The sequence below is a fragment of the Magnolia sinica genome, chromosome 1, assembly GCF_029962835.1.
Source record: "Magnolia sinica isolate HGM2019 chromosome 1, MsV1, whole genome shotgun sequence".
NCBI lineage: Eukaryota > Viridiplantae > Streptophyta > Magnoliopsida > Magnoliales > Magnoliaceae > Magnolia > Magnolia sinica.
This window is the reverse complement of record NC_080573.1, coordinates 129,473,538-129,483,556: the sequence shown is the minus strand read 5'-3', so window position 1 is coordinate 129,483,556 and position 10,019 is coordinate 129,473,538.

Here is a 10,019-nt window from a genome sequence, read left to right as displayed (position 1 = left end):
ATTATTTTTGAGCATATCAATGTGTCACATGTGCGGTGGCAGATTTGCTAGTGTACCACACACTGTCGATCTATCTAGTGTGTTTACATCAACAAGTTTTGTGAGTCCATCATGAGGTATGTGTTATATCCAAACCGTTCATCCATTTGGCTAGTTTTTTTTTTTTTTTTTTTTTGGGGGGGGTTAGCTTGTTAGTACAAGCCATGTCAGTACACACACTCCATGTTAGCCACCCCCGCTGGGATCGACACCAAGACCTCAAGTGTTGAAACGCATCCATTTGGCTAGCTTGTCTAGTGCTTGAACCTAAAAATAAGACGGATCTAAAGATCAAGTGGACCACACTGTGAAAAGTAATGTGGGATTGAACATCTACCATTGAAACCCTTCTAAGAGTCACATAAGTTTTGGATCAATATGATATTTGTTTTTTTGTATTCATCCAGGTCTCTGTGACCTTGTGAACAAATTGAATTTAAAATAAACGTTATGGTAGTCCTACCAATGTTTTAATGGTGAAAATCATTATCTCACTCTTAGTTGTGGTGTGGTCTAGTTGAGCTTTGTATGTGATTCATTTTTTCCTCATGCTCTAAAATAATCTTAAAAAATGGATGAATGGTGTGGATGTAATAAACACATCATTTTAGGGCCATTTAACTTTAATCTACTTTGAACCGTTCGTACAACCTGGGGAGCGTTGTCTTCGCACCAGCCAATCCGCTTCCTTTCACCGCGTTTACTTCGGACGCGGATTTCCCACGACGAAAGCATTTCGAAGTTCCTGCGCTCGGATGCTAGGTGGGCCCACAGTAATCTTTGTGAGAGATCTACACTGTCCATCCGTTGTGGGAAATCATTTTAGGAGATTTTGCAAAAAATGAGGTGGATCCAAAACTCTTGTGGGCCAGACGAGAGAGAAAACCGGGGAAACAATTTCCTACCGTTGAAACCTTCGTGGGATCTACCTTGATATTTATATGCCATCCAAACCGTTTATAAGGTCATTCCCACTCAGATGAAGTAAAAACATCAAAAACTTCACCTGATATGAAACCATGTAGCCATATGAATGCTTCAAACGGTGGTCATTGAATCTACACTGTTTCCTATCGTTCGGCCCACTTGAGTCTTGGGTACACTTCATTATTGTCTGCATGCACTAAAATGAGCTCTTAAAACGGATGGATGGTGTGGATTTATCATAAACATCACGGTGGGACCCACCTAGCATCCCAGCACAGAAAGGCTTTTGCAAGAAATCCACGTCCGTTTACTTCCAAATCTCTTCCAACCGCCTGTTTGAAATCCACCAAAATTGTCGGGTATAAATGGTTCTTAAAGCTTCACGAGGAAGTCTTCCAGCATTGAACCCTAATTTTGAACTTCAGATATCCCATGCCCCACCTATGCAATATATCATGTTTGGTGCGTTCCATCTGCATGGGTCCACTTATGTACAGTTTGATCCCGTACATGACATTAAACACGATCATTTGACTGACCTAAATATCATATATGAGGGTGAAAGCAACTAGACCGTTAAATTTCTTCTATTTCAGATTTCTGGATGGTTTTGTTCGGCATTGACGGATGTTGATCTCTTGGATCATGAGGTAATCTGCCCTCTAGAAATTTCTGGACGGCAGGGATTGGACGTAATCATCCCAATGTGAGACCCACAGCATGAGATGTACGGGCAAAGCGCAGTGCGCCACTGAAGAGATGGGGCTGCATTCCAGGGGTTTGGGTTTTGGCTCACGGTATTGACTGGGATTATTATTATTATTATTATTATTATTATTATGTTAGCTTGTTAGGACACCCTGCGGTCAGTTCACACTTCACTATTAGCCACCCCACCGGGGAGTTGATCCCAAGACCTCTCTGTTGAAACGAGGTTATTAAATGGGATTAGGTCAGGTGGGATGGAAGTGCATCAGGTCCCATGCAAGTTCCATTCAATGTTTGGAGAGATCGAAACCGATAAATGGTCTGGATATAACATATACATGGTATTGTCAATGGTTCTAAATACTAATTGATATACTTATTCAATGGTCAACAAATTAATCACCCAATGTCATATGACACAAACACACTATGAAGTTATGTTAGTCCTATGGTATCCCATGATGATAAGGGACAATCCTTATTATATGTAATGATCATATTTCTTTTACCACCTAATCTCATCTAATATTATGGAGTTATGTTTGGATATGTTTTTGTTTTGGGCTTGTGACTAAAATGAGCTAGCTAAATGGATAGACAACGTGATAAAACATATACATCATGGTGGGCCACACAGTTTTGCCACCACGGAGGTAGGCAGTAGGAGAATTGTTTTGTAGTCATGCAGTTCCGTTTGGCAGTACACATGGCAAGCATCCTAGGGTGTTGATCAACATCATGGTGATCTGGACAACTATTGGCCATCCGGTTGGTGGAATGTGCACTGCTTCTTTAACCGTTGATTTGGAGGCCACTGATCTTATGATATCACTCAAAACTCCCACACCTTGATGTTTCCACAATTTTTATTTACCATAAGGTCACATGAGCATGGATGAAGGGAAAAAACAAATATAAACTCGATTTGAAACCTTTGTGGATTGTTAATGGTCAATCACCACTATTTTTATGACATGGTCCACCTGATAAATGGATCTACTTCATTTTTGAGATAATGCCCTAAAATGATCTGTAAAAATGGATGGACATCATCAATACATAATACATACATCAAGGCGGGCCCCACTGTAATCCCATAATAAGGCCTCACCCTCTTGGGTGACCCCGGGGTCTCACCTAATCCACTCCCATCATTGTCTCCACTTCTTTCCGTGGTGTGGTCTACTTTAGCTTTAAATGTCTCATTTTTTTATTCATCACCAAAAATAATTTCACTAATTGGATGGAGGGTATGGATATAATACATATATTATGGTGGGACCCACATAACTTGGGGACTTCATCACACCCCTGCAATCCCCTTCCACAGTTGGGACAATGACACTCAGCACCACGGATCTTCCGGTAGCCTCGGTACGTTTTCAATGGTAGGTGTATAATCCCCGTTGCTTTCGGTGGCGGTGTGACTCATTTGAACTCTGATATGTTTCATTTTTGAGACTATGGCCTAAAATGATCTCTCATAATGAATGGACAGTAGATATATAACATATACATCATGGTGGGGTCCAAAATATTTGTTGATGTCAACACACCACCGAGGTCGGTGGTGTGTGTCACACCACGCAATCCGCTGCTTCCGTTAACAATGACGCCGATAATTACATGTGATGCCGATAATTACATGTGATGTGATGGTGGCACGCCATCATCGATGAATTATCAGACGCACTACTGCTAATTCACATCCGATCTTCAAGCGCCAAACACAAACGCAGCACTAATCGTGCTTCGTGGCACGTGTGTAGGATCAGGGATGTTCATTTGATCGTATGTTGTCCTAAAATTAGGATGGACCAGTAGTCGGATGATTGACACAAATTCATTAAGTGTAAACCGCTGGTGGTCCATTTCTGACCATCCATTTACTATTCCATATGCGGTCCACCGGGTGAATTAAACGGCTGGATTTTGGCGCGGAGGAATATTTACCCCAGGGTTCACCTCGTTGAAATCCCGGATCTTGCACAAAAGCGTGCCAAGGTAAGCACGTGTGCTGGAATCAGCGTTCCCAGCATACAAAAAAATACACGAATTAATGAAATGATGACTAGGCCTCGAATGTGGACAGTGATTGAATGGTACATTCGGTGGGCGCAAGGGGAACGGATTGGCTACTCCCCCTGACACCAGCCAATGGCTGGTGGTCGGTCCTACGTGGGCCACACCATGATGTATGTGTTTCATCCATGCCATCCATCTGTTTTCAAAGTTCATTTTACAGTATAAATCCAAAAATGAGTTATATCCAAATCTCAATTGGACCACATTACAGGAAACAGTGTTGAATGAGGGTCGACCATTAAAAACATTTTGGGGGCCATAAAAGTTTTGGATGAAGCTGATATTTGTTTTTTCTCTTCATCTGGGCCTGTATGACCTAATCAACATATTGGATGTCAAATAAACAGTATAGTGGGCCATGGGAGGATTTTAATGGTTGATATCCAATCACTATTGTTTTTATGTGGTGTGGTCCACCTGAGATTTATATCCCTCTCAATATTTAGATTAAGCAATAAAATGATCTTTTAAAATGGATGAAACACATACATCATGGTGTCAGGGGGAGTAGCAAATTCGTTTCCGGCGCAAGAGGCATAAGATCCACCATTTAGCCTAAGCTGCTCATTTTTTGACGTGCATAAAAATTGGATTTTTGGTGCAAACTGTTCACCACACAACAGGTGAGTGGCCACATACCAACTATGTGTGGTTAGGAGAGGTCCACTAACTTGCCCACATGGACTTTCAATGCACGGGAGACCGTGCACACGTACCAAAGATCTACGCCATTCATCAACGGCCGGCATAACCCTGTGGCCCAAGTCTCGTAGGCTTAGCCGGTGGGCTACATGTTTAAATGTCTATGCCTGTCTATCGTATCAATCCAATGGCATAAATGATGCAACGTGGCATTGAAATCTCAATATAAGGTGAACTATAGCTCTCTTTGATTACTTTAATTATTCCGGTGATGAAAATTCAAAACCTAAGCCCAATCAATCATTATTAGGGCATGCATGTCACCTATCTCAATCACATGATCGCCTAGTGACAAATTCAACCGATGCACCTATTATTGTACAGAATATACGTTTGCAACTAAAACTGCTACATGAGTGATGAAATGACTAATACCAATGTCAATTGGCTGATTTTCAAAGTGCATAGCATATATTCAAGAAAAATAAATAAATAATGGATAATGATTATCTATATGTGACATTGTATGATGTATTTTCACTTGCGTGGCGGGTTGAGAACGTGCAAGTAACTAATGACCAACTCTAATAAATAACTAGTATATGTGGTGTTATGTAATAAGCTATAACAACTTATAACTCTAAATAGTTATTTCACGTCAACAAATGTAATCGAGTGCATGTTTGCAAATGTGCTTAGTGGCCACGAAGATTCTTCTTCAACAATTACCTAGAAGTTTTATAATTAGGATAAAAACTGAAACGCTTTGGTCCTTGTCAATCTAACCCAAGTTTTTTCTCTTAGGCCTCGTTTGTTAAATTTGAAGTCCAAAGCTTAAATTTGAAATCTGAAGCTGAATCTGAAATCTGAAGCCTAAATCTGAAATATGAAGTCAAAAAAGTTGTTTGGTAATTATGGCTGAAGTCTGAAAATTAAGTATTAAATTTGAAATAATCTGTTTGTTAACAAACATATGAATTGTCTAAAATATGTTAATTTGACACATTTCCCCCTATCTCCTGTTTGGAAATATATTTACATTATAAAGAAATTATTTTTTATTAAATGAAAACAAAATTATTCTATTTAATTCAAATAAACTATAAAATACTCAATAGAAAATTAAAATATCATTATTCATGAATACAGATTGCAAATTAATGATTTGTATGTATAAGTGTGGTGGAATTTTTTGGGATAAAGATATAAAATGATATGTAAAAAATGAATGAATTGAATGGATGAAACACATACATCATGGGACCTCACAGCACTGACCATCACCCACCAGGCTGGTGGATGGGGGAATAGCCAATCTGTTGATACGTGGATACGTGTCGTGCGAAGACGCTCCTCGAGGTCGGCCTTGTATGAAGGTTTCAAAGGAGATCAAAGTTACATGGGCCCTACAATAATGTATTTATTTTATCCGCATCGTTCATAAGTTTTTTAAGATTATTTTAGAGCATTGTCCAAAAAATGAATCATATCCAAAACTCAAATGGACCACACCAAAAATAGCAGTGGGATAATGATTTTCACCGTTAAAAAATTCTCAAGGCCCACTATAACGTTTATTTTTCCATCTAATGTATTCATAAGGTCAAAAATATCTGGATGAAGAGGAAAAACAAATTTCATATTGATCCGAAACTTCTAAAACGGTTTCAATGGTACACGTTCAATCCCCTACTGCTTTTTACAGTGTGGTCCAGCTTATCTTTATATATGTCTTATTTTTCAGCTCAAGTCTTATGACGAGCTCGCAAAATGGATGGACGGTTTGGATATAACAAATACATCATAATGGGACCCATAGAACTTGCTTACGTAAATACACTGGCCAATCCGCTTCCCAACCCCGTCCCTGACTCGGACGGGGATTCCTCGCGGAAGGCTTTCTCATGAAGTTCCGGCGCTGGGAACTTAGGTGGGGCCTACCATGATGTTTGTGAGAAATCCACTCCATTCATCCGTTTTGTGAGTTCATTTTAGGACATGAGGATAAAAATGAACCGTATCTGATACTCAGGTGGGACAAAAATGTGAGTATTGAACATCAATAGTTGAAATATTTGTGTGGCCACAGAAGCTTTGAATCAGGATAATATTTTTGTTTTAATTTCATCCTAGTATGAATGACATTATAAACGGTATAGATGGTATATAAACATCACTGTCTACGCCAGGAACGTTTCAACGGCAGGAATTTTCTTGTACACATTTTCCTTTATTGCGGCCCACTTGAGTCATGGATCCTTCTCAATTTTTCTCTCAAGTCCTAGAATGATCTCAAAAAACGGATGGATGGGGTGGATTTCTCACAAACATCACCGTAGGCCCCACTTAAGTTTCCAGTGCAGGAACTTCCTGCAAAAGCCTTGTGCAGGAAATCCACGTCCCCTTGACTCGAGACGGATTGGCTACTCCCTGGGCGGTGCTCTGTTAGCCCCTCCATGATGTATGTGTTTCATCCATTCTGTTCATCCATTTTTACAGATCATTCTAGTGCTTCATCCCAAAAATTAGAGGGATATAAATCTCAGGTGGACCACACCATAGGAAAACAATAATAATTGGCTATGCATCATTAAAATCCTCCTAAGGCCCACCGTACTGTTTATTTGACATCCAATATTTTTATTAGGTCATACGGGCCCAGATGAAGGGAAAAAACAAAGATCAGCATGATCCAAAACTTTTATGGCCCCCAAAAGGTTTTTAATGGTCGACACTCATTCAACACTGTTTCTTGTCATGTGGCCCACTTGAGATTTTGATATATCACATATGAAATGATTTGAAAAAATAGATGGATGGCATGGATGAAACACATACATCATGTTAGGGCCCACTTGAGATTTTGATATATCACATATGAAATGATTTGAAAAAATAGATGGATGGCATGGATGAAACACATACATCATGGTAGGGCCCACAGAGCACCAACCATCAGCCATTGGCCGGCGGCATTGTCCAGGACGAGCGCAGAGTTCCACGAGGACGCGGATTGCGTACTACCCTCGCCCGTCCCTAGCTCCGAACGGGCAGTTCTATGGGCGGGCCTACCCTGATGTATTTGTACATCTAAACCGTCAATCCCTTTTCTCATATTATTTTAAGGCATAAACACAAAAATGAGACAGATACAACGCTCAAATGGACCACACCAAAAATAACAGCGGGATAATGATTTTCACCATTAAAAAATTCACAGGTCCACTGTGATGTTTTTTTACCATCCAACCTATTTATTAGGTCATGTAGACGTGGATGAAGTGAAACACAAATATCAGCTTGATCTGAAACTTCTCCAGCTCTCAAGAAGTTTTTAATGGTGGACGTTCAATCCCCACCTTATGGTCCAACTAATCATTGGACCTGCTTCTTTTATTGGATCACACCTTAAATTATCTGAAAAAGTTGATGGACGGTGTTGATCAAACACATAAATCATGGTGGGGCATAAAGAAGTTTCACCGGTTAAAGGTTGATTTTGTATTGCGTAAATAATCTAAAAGAAAAAAATTTCCGTAGTAACTTGAAAATGGGTACTTTTAGAAGCAAATTTTTTTTTTGTTTAATAAAAAATTACGGAGCGCATTCCGCGTTCACCATTAAGTCAGACTTCTATCACGGAAAGAATTCAGTGAAAAACCACTTAGCGCTTTCCATCTTCCGCGTTAACAATGCATTAACAAACACTGCTAAACACCAAAAATTTTCTCCATTCCGTGTTAAGTGCAAAAATTCAACGTTAACAAACATAGCCTTAGTTTAGGTCTTACCTTATTTCTTAACGTAATCTAGGTCATTTACACAAATCGCACTGGAGTCACTTTAGCCCAGAAGTAATGTAATCAAGTTTGTCTATGTTATTACATTGGATTGGCTTAAACTTAATAATAGTGTAATCTCACCCGTCCATGCTACCATATTAGATTGGCTGTTAATGTAGTTAACCTGCCATCTACACTAATGTAGTTGGATCATAAGAGATTTTTTATAAAATCAGTGCAAGTTCAATTTTGTAAATATTTATAAATATAAATTTTTTTTTATTCCTTTTAAAACTTGGTTACATTTGCCTTATTGTAATCGGCTAAATTTTGCTACCATAATGATAAAAAGTTCTTTTAACTTAAAAGGAAAAAAAAACCCAGTAAAAGGATAAACTCTCTCCTTTGCACAGTATGTATTCTTAATTTTAAGCCGCTGAATGGATAGTCAAACAGTTGGAATTTTGGTCTTCAAATATATGTGGCATGGCATCTTAAGCGCTACACACATATCAACGATTGAATTTCGAGGGCAACGTCAACAAATGACCAAAGGTTCACGTCAACGTCAACTAATCATGTTTCATTTGGCAGGGGCGGATTACGTTAGGTGGGAGTAACATCAAATTTGGTTCCGCTGTGACCGTGGGGCCCACCTTGATGCATGTGTTGTATATGCATGTTATCCATCTATTTTGCCAAATTATTCAGTGTATAAGCTAAAAGAAAAAATAAAGCAGATTTAATTATCAAGTTAAGTGGAACATGCCACTGAAACAATGGGGATTGAATATCCTCTATTAAAAACTTTATAAAGTCCTTTGTAATGTTTATTTGACATCCAACTTACTAATAAGGTTGCATGAACTTTGACAAAAGAAAAAAAAAATAGCAGCTTGATCTAACAAAAACACCAGCTTGATCCAGAACTTTTGTAGCCCACTAAAATTTTTTGATGGCCAATCACCACTATTTTCTGTGATGTGGTCCACCCCACATTTAGATCTACTTCATTTTTCGGCCATGCTGTAAAGTGAGCTTTAAAAATGATGGATGGCATAGGTATACACCACATGTTAAGGTGGTCCCCACGGTCACGACCTGATCCCACTCGACCCTGATGGAATCCGCTCCGTCATCCGACTATCCTAACCATCTAACGAACGAACCTTTTCTCGTTGAATTCTGAGGCATTGATGAGTCGTTTCATCTACACGCAATCGACCGGAGGTTGGAATCGTCGAAGCAATGTCAAACCTCTCAAAATGTTTAGATATTGTCACGAATGCGACATGGAGGCACAGTGGCTGCATGGGCCCGCAGATATTCCTATGACAAATCCACCCTGTACATCAGTTTTGAAAGACAATAACAGAACATGATTTTAAACATCAAAACGATTCAAGACTCAGGTGGGACACAACATAAAAAACAAAAAAGCATTGAACGTCCATCTTTGGAAGCTTTTTGGGGTCACAGAAGTTTTTTTTTTTTATCAAGATGATATTGGTTTATATATAGTTTATCTGCGTAGTAATAACCCTATGAACGGTTTGGATATCATAAAAACATCAAGGTCGGCTCCATGAAGGTTTCAACGGTGGACGCTGTGGATGCTACCCTTTTCCACCGTTTCATGTGGTGTGGGCCACAAGAGTAGTGGATCTGTCTGATTTGTAGAATCCTGTGCTATTGTTTCCTTTAAAAACTGATGGACAGAGTGGATATATGACGGTCATCTCTTTGGGCTCCACACAGCTTCCGACTCCCTGAACTTCATGTGCGCCGATCCGCGTTCCGGATCAGCCGAAACTCTTGAAGTTTGGTTTCGTTCAA